This window comes from Protopterus annectens, chromosome 2.part0 (assembly GCF_019279795.1).
Source record: "Protopterus annectens isolate FY-2018-M chromosome 2.part0, PAN1.0, whole genome shotgun sequence".
NCBI lineage: Eukaryota > Metazoa > Chordata > Ceratodontiformes > Protopteridae > Protopterus > Protopterus annectens.
In genome coordinates, this window is record NC_056728.1 from 1,376,503,938 (window position 1) to 1,376,521,650 (window position 17,713).

The 17,713-nt window shown below is 41.8% G+C and overlaps 1 protein-coding gene across 1 annotated transcript in view; it reads right to left on the reverse strand.

The window, feature by feature from the left end:
- ZGRF1 (zinc finger GRF-type containing 1) overlaps nt 1–16,865 on the reverse strand; it is a 2,981,513-nt gene extending 2,964,648 nt beyond the window's left edge. Inside the window, exon 1 of the mRNA XM_044061551.1 lies at nt 14,802–16,865. The gene's annotated coding sequence lies outside the window, so the exon portion shown is untranslated. The remainder of the gene's footprint in view (nt 1–14,801) is intronic.
- Nucleotides 16,866–17,713: the final 848 nt, after the last annotated feature.

Here is a 17,713-nt window from a genome sequence, read left to right on the forward strand (position 1 = left end):
GAACTTCAGGATTGTGTTTTTGTTGTTAATGTGATTCCTCGTTGACATGATCTCCAAGATACTCCTTTGCAGAACCCTGACTTAATTTTGTTCGTCAATGGATCACGCATCAGAAGGGAAGATGGACAACTGACAGCTGCTTTTGCGGTCTGTAGTATTGATCACGTATTACTGACTGGACAATTGCAGTGAAATGTTTCAGCTCAAGTTGCTGAATTAGTAGCTATTACTGAAGTTTGCAAGCTAGCACAGGGAAAGACTGTTACTGTGTACAGTTACTAAATATATGCTTGTGGAGTGGTTCATGAGTTCAGAAACTTTTGGGAGAGAATCAGGTTGACTTCTGCAGGGCCAAAAATGAAAAATGCATTTTTTGTAAATGAGTTACTAGATGCCCTGCTTCTTCCAAAGGAAAATGCTGCTGTTAAATGTGCCGCTCATAGGTCAGAAAAACTGTCATTTACAGATATTTTCTAATTCACGTTCACGGACACTGAGTTAGGTTTTGAAAAAATGTAGGATAGTATATTTAAAGTGTAAAAGACGTTTCATGACGAGTGTAATGCTTTGTCAGCATCAAATGAGGGATTGTAAAGGGTTAAAATAAAACTGCACGTGTCCTAGAAGGTTAGTGTTATGGGTTTGCAGCAGTAAAAGCTGAAACATTGAAAAGTACAGAATAAAGAAGTTATGTACTCACCATAAATTCCATCTGAGTAGTTCTACTTCCTTTGTCTTAAACCTGTGGGATATCTGATCCGTATCAGATCCAAGCCTGCAACCTTACTAGCATCTGCTCCAAGTTCCTCCCCTTACCCATAATACACCTCCATTACCTTCCAACCCACAGCTCGAGTTTGCTGAATCTTATACCAATAACCTGACCTGAAAAAATACTTGTGACCTATAACAGCAGCCCATAGGCTGTTCATATACCAAGGTCCAGGGGAAGGTGGGAAGGACAGTTGAAGACAAATGAAGTAGAACTACTCAGATGGAATGTTATGGTGAGTATATAACTTCTTTATCTAACGTAGTTTACTTCATTTGGTCTTCAACCTGTGGGACAGAGTCCCCAGCTACTAAACTCCTGTGAGGCCCTCATGGAAGGATATTCTGGAGCACCGCAGAGCCAAAGGATGCTCTCCTTCTGGAAGTCAAATCCAATTTGTAATGAGAAATAAATGTATGAGATGAGGACCAAGTAGCTGCAGAACAAATATCATCCAAAGAAACTCTAGACCAAAAAGCTGCAGACATCGCCATTGATCTAGTGGAATGAGCTATCACCTGACCCGGAGGAGACGAGCCTCTGTCCTTATAGACCTGAAAGATGCATGAAGAAATCCATCTAGCAATAGTGACCTTGGAGATTGTATAGGTTTATAGAAGGATACAACTGATCAGATTTATGGAAATTTTTTGTCCTGTGTAAATAGAATCGTAACTGCCTATGACATCCAGCAGGTGGAGTTTATATTCCATCTTGTTGGTAAAATTAGGAAAGAACACAGGCAAATTGATGATCAGATTGATATTGACTGGTGATGCCACCTTAGGGAGAAAGGATGGATTGGTCCGAAGGGAAACCCTATCTTTGTGAAAAATCATATAAGGAACTTTGATGGACAAGGCCTGCAGTTATGAAACCCTTTTGGCAGAGGTAATAGCCACCAGAAATGCTGCTTTCCAAGATAAATATTTCAGATCTGCGGTTGCAGCAGGTTCGAAAGGCGGAGCGACCAAAGCATGAAGAACCATAGTAAGGTCCCATGAGAGAACAGGATCCTTGAATGGGGGGGGGGGGGTAACAAAAAAAATGCCTTTAACAAAGGCTTTACACAGTCTGGAGGAGGCTAGAGGCGCAGAATTCTCACCCACCTGAAAATGAGAAATGGCAGCCAACTGAACCTTGACAGTAGAAGAACTAGCTCCGTGTTGAAAGATTAGGTTCATAGGTTGTTACTAGGCTATCAGCCCTAGGGCCTATACAAGCCTAGCCATAACAATTCCCTGGCTATTTCTTCCCACACTATTTACTTCCCTGGACCCCTGTCTAGCAGGACGACTGACGTGATCCCCGGGGTGAATTTCCTTTCTCACATCCAATCATCAAGGTTCCTTTTGAAGAGGGCCAAAGAGGCACTCTGCTTGACATGTATGGGCAATCTATTCCAGAGTTTGGGGAGTCTCTGGGTAAGGAACCTATCCCTCCAGCATGTTTTGTTTATTGCAATGACAAGGTTTAGATCCCTGGAGTGTGTGGCTCTGAGGGATTGGGATTTCTTTAAGTGTAGCATGTCCAACAGCTCTGGGTTTGACATGGCCGTGTATGCTAAGCAGAGATCGCCCCCTGAGTAATCGATATGTGACAGAGTATAGCTGGAGTTTTTTTAAGGCGGTCAGCATAGGGCATCTGCTTTAGGTTTGTGATCCTTTTAATGAGGTATTTCTGCAGCCTTTCCAGTTGTTGCAGATGTCTTGAGAGGTATATACCAAACGGGGCGTTGTATTCTATAATGGGTCTAATGAGGGATGAGTACAGTGGGACAATGACCTCCTTTTTTCTGGATGAAAAGCCCTTAGTGATGAGGTGTGCCACATAGAAGGATTTCCTGACTGTTGTGGCGATGTGGTTATCAAAGGTGAGACCACTGTCCACCTGTGCCCCTAAGTCTCTTATCACACATTCGGTGTTTAGTGTACTGCCACCTATATGGTAATTCACAGGTACATGTTTCCCAAAGGGGATAACTATACATTTTTGGCATTAAGCTTGAGCCCATGGCTCTGGCACCAAGAATCTGTTTCAGTAAGGCCCTTTTGTAGAGTATCCACATCATTTGAGGATTCAATAATAGCTCCCAGTTTGCAGTCATCTGTGAACTTTGTTAGCCAGAGTCCCTTAGTGTTGGCCTGTACTTCAGAGAAGTACATGCCAAAAAAGAGCGGTCCAGGATTTAACCCTGAGGTACTCCACTTGCCTGGAACTGGATTTGGAGTGGGCTACTTTTACAGTGTGGGTTCTATCAGTAACCCACTGGGTTAAGTAGGGATTTATGCCCAGCTTAGTAAGTTTATCTACGATTCCAGAGTGGGGGATGGTGTCAAAAGCCTTGGTAAGGTCTAGATAGGCTGTGTGGACCACATTACCCTTGTCCATGGCTCTGGAGACTGATTAGAAGAAGTCAATCGGGTTCAGGAGACAAGATCGGCCCTTCACGAACCCAAACTGGGTGGGGGTCCAGTGTTTGAAGGTTGCCAATGTCTTTGTTTATAAGTTCCATGATAATACGCTCCATGGCCTTGCAGATAAGGCTCGTCAGACTGATGGGACGGTAGTTTCCGGGATCCAAGGTGTATCCCCCCTTGTGGAGTGGGATAACTGAAGCTGTGCGCCACTCAGTGGGCATGAAACCTGAGGTGAGGATATGATTAAACATGACAGTTAGGTGAAGTGCCAGTTCATATTGTAGTTCATGTAGTACACAGCCCGCTATGTCATCTGGTCCATTGGATGCTGTATTCTTAGCTTTGGAGAGTGCGTTTTTTACCTGTGTGGCCATTATTACCGGAATTTGGCAATCTTCCAGTATTGAGATGGGCCATTTAGGGAGTGAGAGAGGGGTGAAGTTGGCACTGAATCGATCTGCCAAGATATTGGCAATATCCTTGGGATCAGTATATTTAATGCCATTCTGTTTTAGCTCAGAGCAAATCTGAGCATTGCCATTTAGATTCTTGACAAGAATGGCAGAAATAGGAGCCGTGAAGGGATCTAAACTCCTTTGAAGATCAAATGGGAAAACGTTTTCACTTGCTGTGATAAACCTTCCTGGTCGAAGACTTATAGGCAGCCACCAAAAGTCACCTAACTGAGAAGGATAATCCAGGAGTCCTAGCAATCAAGGGAACTGGAGCAGCCAAGCCGTAAGCTTCAAACTGTCCAGGTTTGGATGAGGAATCCCCGAAGGGTGTGAAATCAGATCCTGAATGGGATCAAAGATCCAAGGCAGAGCCAGAAGGCGAGACCAAAGGAAGGGAAACCATACCTGGCATGGTCAAAACGAGGCAATGAGGATCACTTTGCTCCCCAGTCGATGAACTTTCTGTAGAAACCTCGGAATAAGAGGTACTGGAGGGTAAACATACAGAAGACCAGGAGGCCAAGCATGTACTAAAGCATCTCTGAGGGACTCCCCTGGCAGGGGGTTCAGAGCAAAAACCTCACTGCACTTCGTGTTGGAAGGAGATAAGAAGACAGCGTAGCAAGGCTGACCCCACTCACGGAAGATCTGGTCTGCTACTGAAAGAATCAGAGACTACTCATAAGGCATCAGAATAGTCAAGGCTTAACCTGTCCGCTAAGATGTTGGGCCGCCCCGGAATATGCATTGCGATAAGAAAGGACTGGTGGAGATCACCCATTCCCATACTCTCATGGTCTCGCGACAAAAGGGGGTACGATCTGGTCCTTCCCTGTTTGTTGATATACCAGACCACTAACATGTTGTCCGACTGAACTGCAATTGTTCTCAGAGGAAGAAAGGCATGAAGAGCCTGCAACGCAAAAAGGACCGCCCTCATGTCTAGAACATTTATGTGAAAACTGGTCTCTAAAGGAGACCAGAGGCCTTGGACTGCCCTGCCCAAATAATGCCCTGCCCACCCGAGTTGGGAGGTGTCCGTGGTCACTGTGGCTTGGGTCGGGGCTGGAACAAAGGTCATCCCTCCAGAATGTCCGGAGAACACATTCACCAAATGAGGGACGACCGACAGACTCAATTGAGTTGTATTGGATACCCCAATGGAAGTTCCAACAGGGACCACTGTACAGCTAGAGTCCACTTTAGAATTCTCATATGTAACCGGGCACACAGGAGAAGCATTATAGTCACCGCCATTGAATCTAAGGCCCTCGACACTGATTCTGCCATTGGGAGATGAGAATGGTAGATTAGAGAGACATGCATCCTTAGGTTTTGTACTCTCTCCAAGGTCAGGAAGATTTTTCACTGTAGAGTATCTATCCTTGCGCCAATGTAGTCTATCACCTGTACAGGATCTAGGAGTGACTTGGAAGAGTTGCCTGTAATCCCCAAACACAGGGCAAGGATCAAGAAATAATCCCTGGTTTGTGAGAGTAGACTCCTAGTGGGAGCAGTGAGGAGCCAATTGTCCAGGTACGGATAGACCTGAATCCCCTGACGTCTCAGGTGAGCCACTACCACCGCCATCACTTAGGCTAACACCCTGGGGGTTGTGGTGAGACCAAAGGATAGGGCTCGAAAATGGTAATGATTGACTCCTAGTCAGAAGTAGAGGAACCTCCTGGAGCTTCTGTGCATGTTTGTGATAGTAAACATCCTGGAGGTCTAATGAGCACATCCAGTCACTCTCCCCACTTTGGAGCTCTGGAGATCACGATACTTCAGCTAGCTGCGGCAAACGAGATCTGGGGGTTGGAAGGTAGTGGAGGTGTATTATGGGTAAGGGGAGGAGCTTGGAGCAGATGCTAGTAAGGTTGCCGGCTCGGATCCAATACGGATCCGGTATCCCACAGGTTGAAGACCAAAGGAAGTAAACTACTTCAGATCTTAAGTTTCATTTCCTGAGCCAACATTCTAAGTCACACGGTACAAATAAACTTATTCCACACTAAGCTAAAAATGCAGACAAGACACTGCAGATCTATACTAAAACTAAAGTATTTCTATTTGATATTTAGTAATGGAATGAAAAATAAACTGTATTATGAATGGTGTCGGTTAGCATTTTTCTATTAGATGCTAGCAGTCATATGAGTGATAAAGGTTTACTACTTTGTTAAAGTTTTCCTATAAAGATTTACAAATTCTTTTGTTTGGGGAGACATGACTGAGTATTATGTCCCACATGTGTGCCATTTCTTTTAATACATTGTATTTTAATCTGCTAATGACTGAAGTTTATTTTATTATGCTTGAACTTAAACGGTTACAGAACGGTTCATTGAACTCTTAAGACACAATGTGATCAGTAGTACTGAGGTATATGCTATACTCCAAGAAATCTCTCTTTTTTTTTTGTTTATTATTATTAATTTAAGACCAGCATTTTGGTATATACAAGAACCGCTGAACAGTAGATGTCCATTTGTTTATACATTGGATGAACTAGTAAAAACAGTATATCGTAAAACATATACATGCTAGTATAACTATATATTATATATTATACAACTACTTCATCTTAAATCAAACAAGGGACACAGTGCAAATGGAAACAGAGACTGCAGGGGCTACTGTGCATCATCGTTTTTGTTTTAATTACAACATATGAATGGCAAGATGAGGGCCATCACTGATATTCTGACTTTGTTGTGGGCAGTTTTTTCACTGACAACTAGATCTACTTACTCCTTATTAGTCAGAATGTCTGCCTACTTTTCTACATGGCATTCCAAGTAGTCTGATAACTTCTACATGAAAGGCTTAATGATTAAGAATGCTTCACTGCAGTACAAATAACTGATTAAGAAAGCTTACAATACTGTAGTAGCCGTTAGCCAGTTAGGTCACCACTTGAAAGCCTAAAAGTAACACAAGTAAATATTAATTTGTTTTCTATACTATTTAGAGTGGCGGGCTTGCAAGATCTACCTTTAAGAACTAAGTGAGGGTTAACAGGACAATAGCATCCTCCCTTTCACATACTGTATTATGAAAAACACATTTTACAAATACTGATAAACATGGACATGCTTATAACAGGTAGGCACATGGTACATATGCATGCACCTTATTTACAATGCAAGATGCAACTAAAGCCCCCAATGCAGGAAGAAAGGGCAAACGGAAGGGGAATGGAATGGATTGCTGAATAAGAGTCAACTAAGTGCAAACAATTGTATTTTTGGTGTAATGCTAAAAAGAAAACAGATTGCCAAATAAATATCTCAAGTGTTACACAGTTATGAAGCAAGTCACTCAAGTGTTACACAGTTATGAAGCAAGTCATCAACTTTCCATTATCAAAATATGAACCCCACCTCTCATAATATGGAACACTGGGAAACGAACTTTCGATCCTCAAAATATGGACCCTACCTCTCATAATATAAAACACTGGGACAAAATGTGGATCACTTAACCTACTGATAATTTTAACTAGAAAGCTCACAGCATGATTAAAGTGTGCTACTTTATATTTATAAAAAGTTATTTTCATTTATTAATTATGATTCAGCATTATTTACCATGGAGATGTATTAAAACAATTGTTAACGATGAATGTATGATAAACCCTTTCAATGTAGAATACAGACTTTAAGATTCAAATAGTGATTGCTCCTCATAATGAGGTACTGTTGCGAGGTGTGATTCACTCATTCAGATTATCAAGACTACTCAGAACTACAGGGAGATGAAAATTCTTCATGCTACTAAACGAATTTTAGAAGCATACCTCTGTACCATACATCTCAACTTTTATGATTTAGGCACAGCACAATGATTTGATTTTGGAACCCTTATTCCTCCAAGATTTATCCATGCCCCCATAACCAGGTCTGAGTTTAAAAATATACTGCATAAACTAAGCCTATACAAAGATTCCCCATCACTTACTATACAGGGTCTAATATAAGGACAACTTCTATAAGAAAAAGTGCTTCTCTTTCTTATCCACTGCAATGATTTTTAAAAATGACTGCAATGATACTGAATGCTCAGAGGTGGAGACTCGTATGTATGATGTGCCCTACTCCTAAGTTATGAAAAAGAAGTTATGTACTTACCATACCATTCCATCTGTGATTCTTCCTCAACTAAAGGGGATCGGATCAGACTTGGATGTTTTACTAGCTCGTGGCCACCAACAAACTCTTGAGCTCTTTCCCTACCCACAATGCACCACCCCTAACATCCCTCAGATCTTGCTTGCAGCTTGAGAGGAAGCCTATAAAAGAAACAACATAACTGTAGTTCAATACAAAGGACATAAAAGTGTCCTGAAGTACCTCATTCCTCCAGAAGTCAGTTATGAAATACGGTGGAGGATGGTGGGTGGGGAGTTGAGGAAGAATAAAAGCGGACAACACAGATGGAATGTTGTTATGTTAAGTACATAACTTCTTTATCTGAGATTGTCAATTTTCATTCATTCCTCAACTAATGGGACCGAGTTCCTAGCTAAACTAATTTCTGGGTGGACTCTAAGGAAGAATAATTCTGAGTACAGTTGATCCAAAGGCTGCTCTTCCCCTCAAGACCAAATCTAGTTTATAATCAGCAATAAAGGTATGAGGATTTGACCAAGTTCTAGCTGCACATATATCATTAATAGAAGATCTAGACTGGAATACAGCAGAAGTTGCCATAGATCTGGTTGAATAAGCCTTTAATGGTTTTGGTAGGGGGCAGATTCAATCTGTTATAGATAAATGGGAAGCAATGTCAGCCATCTAGCTAAAGTTACCTTAATAACCAATTTGCCCAATTTATTATGTGCAAGGGAAACAAATAACTACTCTGTCTTTCTAATCTCTTGTTCTGTCTAGGTAAATACAGAATTGCCTGTGAATATCCAGTAAGTGCAGCATATAATCCCCTTTATTTATATATTGAGGGAAAAATACTGGCAAGTTAATTGACTGGTTTATGTTGGATTCCGACACCATCTTAGGAAGGAAGGAAGCATTACTAAATAACGTGACCCTATCCTTATGAAAAATCAAATATGGGGGGCTTAGAAGATAACGCTTGAAGTTCTTCTAGCAGATTTAATTGCTACTAAAAATATAGTTTTCCAGGTCAAAAATTTAAGATCACATTTATCAGAAGGTTCAAAGGGAGAGTTTATTAAGGCTTGCAATACCAAATTCAAATCCCATGGTGGCATGGAGTCTTTATACAGGGGTCTTAGCAGAACAGTACCTTTCAAAAATGTTTTGCACAGTTTAGAGGAAGCCAGGGAAGAAGTTTTAAATCCCACACGAAAATTAGAGATTGCTGCGAGTTGAACTTTAACAGTTGAACTAGCACCGTCATTAAACAAACTCACTAAAAATTCTAGAACAGAACAAACAAACTCAGAAGGGGTCTGATTCTGTTCTGCCCAGTAAACAAACCTTCCCATTTAGTCCTGTAAAGTTTCCTTGTAAAAGGTCTATGGGAAGATAAAAGTATGGAACAAACAGGGGAAGAAGGCCTGGCTATTAAAGGAATTGGAGAAACAATGCCGTTAGCTTGAGATTTGAGATATCCGGGTAAGCCATGTCTGTCGGGTGAGACAGAAGGTCCAGAATCCAAGGTGGATATAGTAGATCAGGTCAAAGGAAAGGGAACCAAATCTGCCGAGGCCAGTAAAGTGCAATAAGGATGTCACTCTTCAACCGGACTGCTTTTTGAAGGAATTTGGGGAGTTGGAGGATAAACATACAGAAGACAGAGGGGCCAATCATGGAGCAGAGCATCCCTCGGTGATTCCCCCAGTGGGGGGTTAGGGCAAAGAAGTTTCTGCATCTGTTGTTTAGGGGAGATGCAAAAAGATTGCAGCAATGTTGGCCCCACCAACCTACAATCATTTCCATCACGTTGTTGTTGAGGAACCATTCATGAGGTAGTAAAAATGGACCTGTTCAGTCTGTTTGCTATCACACAACTTCCCCTGAATATGCATTGTTACTAGAAAGTGGTTGGAAGATATCTCCCATTGCCATACTCTGAGGGTTTCTAGACACAGGAGGTAAGATCTGGTTCCCCCTTGCTTGTTGATGTACCAGACTACTGACATGACTGCCTGGATTGCAACTGTCCCCAGAGGAAGAGAGTTCTGGAATGCCTGCAACGCTAACAGCACCACTCATCTCTAGAGCACCAATATGCAGTTTGGCCTCTACAGGGGACCAAGTGACTTGGACTGCTTTCCCAAGCAGTGCCCCCCCACCCAATCTGGGAAGCGTCCATGGTCATTATTGCCTTGGGCTGAGGCAGGATGAAAAGAATGACCTTGTAAACAGCTGTTCTGACTGTAATCACCAGGAAAGGTATTGGTTGCATAACTGAGTTATTCTCATCATCACAGACATGGGCTGAGAAAGCACTGACTATTGTGTTGCTAGCATCCACTGAAGAATTCTCATGGGGAATCTTGCTAAAGGGACTAAAATTATTGCCACTGACGTTGATCCCAGGGCTTGCAGAATCAATATGGCTGAAATTCTCGAACTGCAAATTATTCTCCTGACCTGCATCCTGTTTGCATTCTTCACAGAGGAAGAGAAGCCATCATAGATACCGTGTTGAACACTGTTCCTATGAATTTTAATGTCTGGGTTGGTTGCAGATTAGACCTTGTAATTTATGGTTATTCCAAGACGTGAACAGGTCTGTAACACCTGACCCTGCGCTTCTACCAGTCGATGCCTGGGGAGGGCAGTAATGAGCCAGTCTAAATATGGAAACATCCAGAATCCTTCCAGTCTTGAGTGAGCTGCAACCACTGCCATGCACTTGGTGAACACCCTGAGGGCTGTGGTGAGGCCAAAGGACAATGCTCTGAGCTGATAAGGACTGGCTCCCAGCTGGAAGCGCAAGTACCTTCTGTATCATCTCTTCGTCTTTATGTGATACATCTTCTGGATGCTTACTGTCGAGCACATCCAATTGTCCTTGTCCAGAAAGGGCAGAATGGACTGAACTATGACCATCTGGAACTTTGCGTGTCAAACCAACTTGTTCAATACACTAAGATCCAACACTGATCTCCAGTCCTCTGTTTTCTTTGGCACTAAAAAGAATCTTTGAGTAAGTTCTGGATTCTATCCGATCTGGTGGGACCTCTTGGATGACTCTTTTTCTAGCAGTTTTTTGATTAGTGCTACTGCTTTCCTCTGATTGGGTGGAACTCTGGGAATTTTTCTGGATAATGATGGAGGTAGGGAAAACAGAATTACAGAACCTCTGGAAATAATTAGGGAAAATGGAATTATACAGTGACTGGGATTAATATTTTAAAATGAGCATGTTGATTGGAACGGAGCAAAGGAGACCTTTTATCTCCGTTGCTTCCTTTCCAAAGCACTGATGTACTGGGTAAGTGTGGGAACGCAAGTCCCACAAGCATGCTCAGTACATCAAAAAAAAAACAACAGGATATACAGTATACCAACAGCGGAAGGGACAGCACAGTGCCCTTATACAAAGACATTACTTAAGAAAAGCATTTTTTTTCTTAAGTAATGTCATTTTGTAATAGCAATAACTGACTTTGTGGTGTGGTATATTAAGATTTACCCGCAGTTGACTATTTATTCACTCGAGCTTGACCCTCATGATTAAACCACACCTACCGTGGGTAAATCTTAATATACCACACCAACGTCATTGGTTATTGCTTAATTATATAGCTTCTGGAAATAATTATGTGCACCCAACTGTCTTTTGTTATACTTAGCCAGGCTTTCAGGTGCAGAGATAAGTGACCCCCCCCCAAGGGCTTCGAGCCCTCATTCAGAAGTAATGAAAGGGTCTGTCTGCAAAGGAATCTCTATACCCCCACTTTTGCTGACCTCCTCTGCCACGGGGACATCGTCTTCCATTACAGCTCCTCCCTCTGCCTCTGGGGGAACTAACTCCAGATGTGTCCTGGAAAGGACCCTGAGATTTTCTGAACCACATTTTTCGACCTCCTCTTTGATTCCTGGAAAAGATCCTTTGAGGGGTCGAAAAACGCACGCCCACTGCAGAGAGGGTCTTTAAATCCTTCTCACACCTGGAGAGTGTTTCCTTTACTGTAGGGCCAAACAAAGAAGTGCCGTCAAAGGGAGCATTGACAAATGATGACTTTAAGGGCTCCGGAAAATCACACAGGCGCATCCAGGCATACCTCCTGACGGAAATCCCTGAACCTGCAGCCCTTGAGGCACCTTCTGCAGCATACGAGATAAGCCTCATTGATAAATTGGATATAGACTGTAGGGTAGCCAACTGAGAAACTAATGAAGATTGAGACTCTGCAGATCCAGTTCCAGAAAGAGATGTGGATAATTCTTTAATCAAATCTCTTTGCAGCCTAGTAAAATGCGCTAAATAGTTCAGAGATCTAAGTGCAAATGTTGCTGAGGCATAAATACGCTTCCCAAATCTGTCTATTGCTCTTGACTCTTTATTAGGAGGCTGGACTGTGGAACTTTGTTCAGTGAATTTCTGTTTTGTAGCCGCCGCCAGAACAATGCTATCTACTGGAACCTCTTTACTCCAATATTCCTTCCCAACTGGTGGAGCCAGAATCCGGTCTGCTCTCTTGGGTATCGGCTCAATTGTATTAGGTTCCTTCCATGCCCGCCTGCAAATCAAATCAATAAGTTCATCAGCTGACTGAGTAATCCAGGAGGTAGACAGACTAGTACCAAATGCTTCCAGAAATACTGATTCCTCGGGGGAAGGGTTATGCGAAGACCTGCCACCTTCAGTGACCGACTCCTGAGGCGAGTCCAAGTGCCTCCTTTTGCACTGTCTCTTCCTAGGGACTTCCTCAGTGTGGTGGTCCAGAGAAGTATCAGAAGAAATCAAAACACCCTGCTGGGTAGACTGGAAGCTTTGGGTTGGCTGTCCCTGTGGGGTAGAATGTTGAGGATCACGGTAAAAAGTCATCTGAGAAGAAGGTGGATCTGAGGAGGAAGGACCTATCTGACCCGCCGAAGCAGAGAAAACTCTCTTCACTACCTCAAAGGCAGACCGTTTTGGAGAGAAGGAAGCGAGTCTCTGGTTTGTCACCTCCTTCCACCCCAATAGCAATTCACCCGAGACAGAAGTCAGAGCCGAACTATCCACTGTCGAAGCTCCGAGGGGTTGAGATGGCTCCAAAAACCTTGGAATTGACCCCATCCTCTCAGATCCAACAGCGAAGCTTCTGCTCAGAGTCTCATCTGGCTCGGAGGATATTGGAGCCGATGCACTCAGAGTAGTAGTCATATCTGAAGAGGATGTTCTCATCAGATGTGAGACAGACGGACCCGGAAAGCGCGGATCTGAGGGCTCTAAAACCACAGACTGAATTAGAGAAGGAGCTGTTATCGATGGAGAGGTAGATGGACGAACTTCCTGACCTGAAGGGGTAGGATCTGCGAGAACTCCTCGCTTAGCTAAGAGTTTCATAATAATCCTCTCCACATCTTTTTCTGTTAGACTCCTGGAGGAGCGAGAAGATACCAGGGACTGCGATTTTGACCGCCTCTCTAGAAAGGGAGAGGGTACCCTGGAAGGAACCAAATCCAGACTTGGTGAATATGCAGTTCTTGGTAAGGGCTTAGAATCCAAAGATGTAGAATCTGAAATATGTTTGGTCGGATCCGAGGATGGTCGGATTGGATGTAGCTTTGGATCCAGTTTTTCTTTCTTATTCCTTGGTTCAGAAGGGGTAGAAGCTGGAAAATCCAATGACCTATACCTTTTTGACAGGTCTTTAGATTTATGTTTAGGGGATTGAACCCCAGCAATAGCTTCAGAAAAGGAAGACGGCAATAATTCCTTTAAAATCAGCTTATTTTTCCTGTCTGCTAAAGGTTGGGGGTTGAACCCATGACAAATACTGTAATCTTGTTGTAGCTGTTCTGGTGCTAAACAATACACACAAAGATTGTGGGCATCAGACAAAGGGAACTTGTGCCCACACTCGTCACATTTTTTAAAACCTGCTAGACCCCTGTCAGACATTTTCCTAGTTAAAAGCAAGAGGGAGAAATTAAACTTTTTTTAATAAGCCGAAAGAAATATATGAAAAGGAAAAATGCCAGCAACTGTTTTTAAGAACTACAAGAAAACAGGACAGAAGGGAAGATTGGCCTACCACGATGGTACAAAAGTTTTACACTCAAAATATTGGAAAAATACCGGAAGAGACACTTTAAACTGAAAAACGAAGAATACGAATTAAATGAATGGTTATTTCTAAAGGGTTTAGAGAGGAAATATAGAAAACTGACTTATCTGTCACAGATAACTCCAGAGCTGAAGGCGACCACCCTAAACGCTTTAGCGGCAAACTAGTTCTGAAGAATATTAGGGATGGGGCATTATGGGTAGGGAAGGAGCTCCAGTCTAGAGAGTTTGCTGGTAGCCCCGAGCTAGTGAAAAAGCCGTCTCAGATCCCCTTTAGTTAAGGAATACAAGAAAATTTACATCATCAACTGCAGTGTTATATTGTGTTTAGCAATGTCAGTCTCGGACAAGATCGCGTTATACGTTTCGCCCCTGCACTAACACTTCAATTTTAACAGTGGAATAAAAACTCGTACAGGCTCATGTGTGGTTTACGGTCCTACAGGGACACACCCACACTGTCCTCCTCACCCCCTACTGTAAGAAAAAGTCACGCCTTCCCACACAGTGCTCAGGGAATACTACTCTCCTTTCCTTATAACTCTACCTAGGCTCAGATAATGTTTAGATGTTTGCGATTACAGTTATTAATTCTCCATTCAATTTCGTTACACCAGTTACAGTTGTCGGCTACTCCAACCGCCAATTCAAACAAACTATAAAAGCAATTAACCTGAAAAAGCATACAAGACCCGTGAGGAGCCCAGTAAAAGTTTACCCCTACGGACAGTCATTCTGTTTGTACACTACTACATAACTAAAAAAATAAATAAATAAAATGAAACAAACTGGCAGCAATCGACTACATTCTCCTGGTTATTTCTACAGAACAGTACATAAAAGAAACGGACATCCATACTGTCAATCTGAAGAAAAATAACTACATCTACGTCACCCAGTCACCAGCAGCTCATCTGAGCTATTCAGTGTTATACTTACATTGCATAGAAAATCCGATAAATAATGGAATGACGTACTCGTCACCCCCTGCTGTCATATCCACAACGTGAAAGGTTTCGAATAAGAATTAAACATTTTGCGTAAAAAGGCAGAAAGAACATACATTACATTCATATAACAGACTGAACAGCACAAGGCAGTCAATGGGACCAAAACAAAATCAACAATACCCATGTAGACACGTTTCTAAGACAAAAAAATAATGTTTAAATGTTTCCCGCTACGGCTGATTTCATCACAGGGCGACTTAGTGTCACCTAGTCTGGCGCTGTAGATGAAACGTCGGTAGTTGTATGGGAAATTAGTTCGCCAAAGAATGACGGTTGCTGGAATATTGTTCGACAGATAGCATACATTTACTCAGATAAGTAAATGATTACTTTTTAGACATACTGTTCTGTTGCAGCGTATTAGCTAGACGTTGATTTTCCAGAGTTTAGTTGATGGTGAATAGGGAAGAACTAGTTGCGGAGTACTGTAAGAGTGAGAGCTTCAGGGAAGATGATATCGCAACTCAAAATATTTTTTTTTTGGAATTAGAGTAGTTAGCTGACTGGTAAGTGTTCGCAACACTGTGCTGCTTTTGTGATTTCCCTGGGAAAATTATGTCGTAAAGGGAGGGTTTTGGAAGCTAAAATAGTTCACTGAAAAGTGTTTTATCAGACTGTTTCATTCCTTTCCATCGTTTTTATTGTTAGAAGAAACAGAAATAGTAATGTCTTTTAGTTAGTATATAGTGGGATTCGTAGCTCTCACCCTTCTGTCTATGCAGTGTGGAACAGAGCCTACCATAATGTGGAATAAATGGGTAACGTGTAACAGTTATAGTTTACTAAGTTATTCAACAAGCATGCTCAAAGGATTGTTAATGTGCTATAAACAGTTATTTTGATGAATTAATATTATCCTGTGTTATTTACCATGGGTGTCTGCTGCAAAACATGATATATTACGGACCCTTCAGTCGATAACCTGTGAGGAACATTGACTTTAATAAGTAACGTTCCGCATAATGAGGTGTATTTGAGACGAATGCTGGACTCGTATGATTGTGAGTAAACCCTGTATTATGTGCACAGTAACATGTTCCTAATAATTGCTGACTGTCAACCTCTTATCTCAGTAATTGGTCACAGGACTGGAAACGGTGGGGAATAGATGCCCCAAAGTTGGATCACTTTTGAAGTAATAGTAGTAAGAATATTGCTGAAACAAGAGGACTATGTATTAATATACATTTTGAGGGCCACAGCTGAGTAAATAAGTAATTGATATTAGTGTCTGCCTCTGATTTATGTTTCCAAATTTAGAAGGGACATATTATTTGTTAAATGGGGATCAAAATTCCTGACATTTGAGAGATATGCCTTTATCTTGCATTTTGTTCTACAAAATAATCTGACTTGTCCATAAATGCTACCGTTCAGTAATATGTGTAATGATTTAAATTCTGCTGTAAAGTACTTTAAACCACTGTGGCAAGTAGAGTAATGTAAACATTAACAAACCTCAGATCTAATGTCTTTTTTTTTTATACTGTAAGCTAATCCTGAAATGTGTTACATTGTGGAGTCTTCAGTTGCAGTATCAAGCAGACCTTTTTAAGAGAAAGATCAATATTTTCTTGAAGTCACAACCTAGAGAAACTCTGAATTAAACATTATCTCATACAGCTGAATTAAACTTTTTATTAAATCTTAGAGCCACCGTGGTGGTGCTAAGTAGTTAACACACAGTAATTGTAAAATATTACCTAAGTGGACCTAAGAGTAGAAAGCAAATGAAAACTTGCTGTGAAAGACTTTGAGCCAAGTAGTTCTGACCTTTTATATTGTAACTTTAAGATCTTTAGGTGTATAAATGGGGAAAAAGTGAATAATTCTGACTAACTAGGCAGCATAGAGATTTTTTGGCATTGACTGTGATGTCTTGGGTTCTTTTAGTAGTATAGCTGTAGAGTCCTGGGGGAAAGTTCTGCTGAATGGTCCTCTCGTTGTAAAAGGCCGGGTTCTGCTGATGTTATATTTTGGAACTCTGGGAGCATGGAGGGGGGGGGGGGCAGTGCTTTGGGATCGCCTGTGAAATGGACACTTGTGTCCAATGTGCTTACCGAGTTAACACAAAGTCAGGTGTACATTAGTACTCTATATTTAGAAGTCAAAGGTGTAGAACAAGCTGTCAAACTGGGCCCAGCATAGTGGGTATTGCTCTGTACTTTACAGCCATTTTTGGTGGACAGTCAGAAACATTCTGAAAAATTTAGACCACCAGTGATTGACGGTCACGATTTCAGACTATTCTGTCTTCTCTCGCCCAGTGTCATAGGATGCCAGTGTTTGGGAGGAAGAAATGGATCTGGGAAAGGGTTTAGGGCTTAGCAGTTCAAAACTTTTTAAGAACGAGAGCCAGAAAAATATATATAAAAAATCATCCTGTGGACAGACTTTGTGTTCCTGTGTAGTTTATTGAGGTGTGCCTGTTGTGTTTTAATTTATAATGGTGAAGTGTATTCCTTACATGTTTTAACTTAATAAAGTGTTAATACATCTCATACTTGAGATCTGTAAGGCTGTCAGTGGTGCTTCAGGGGGCACAAAAGTCACTTTTGTTATGTATTCACCATAAGGATACATGTACAATCGAACAGTAAATACTTGAGAGACTGGAGCTGCTACTCTGTTTCTCTTCAGTGGTCCTTTACTCTCAAACATCTGTTGCTTAAATGGCATGCTCACATACTGCACTATTCACTCAAAGCATTCTCCCACGTTTTACGTTTTTGCCTAGGTAGAAAATTGCAGCATAGATGCCAGTCTAAGCAACTACTTAAAAAGTAACCTGAAAGCTATACTGTTAATTGCATGTGTCACTGTGCTGTGGTTTGCATTTTT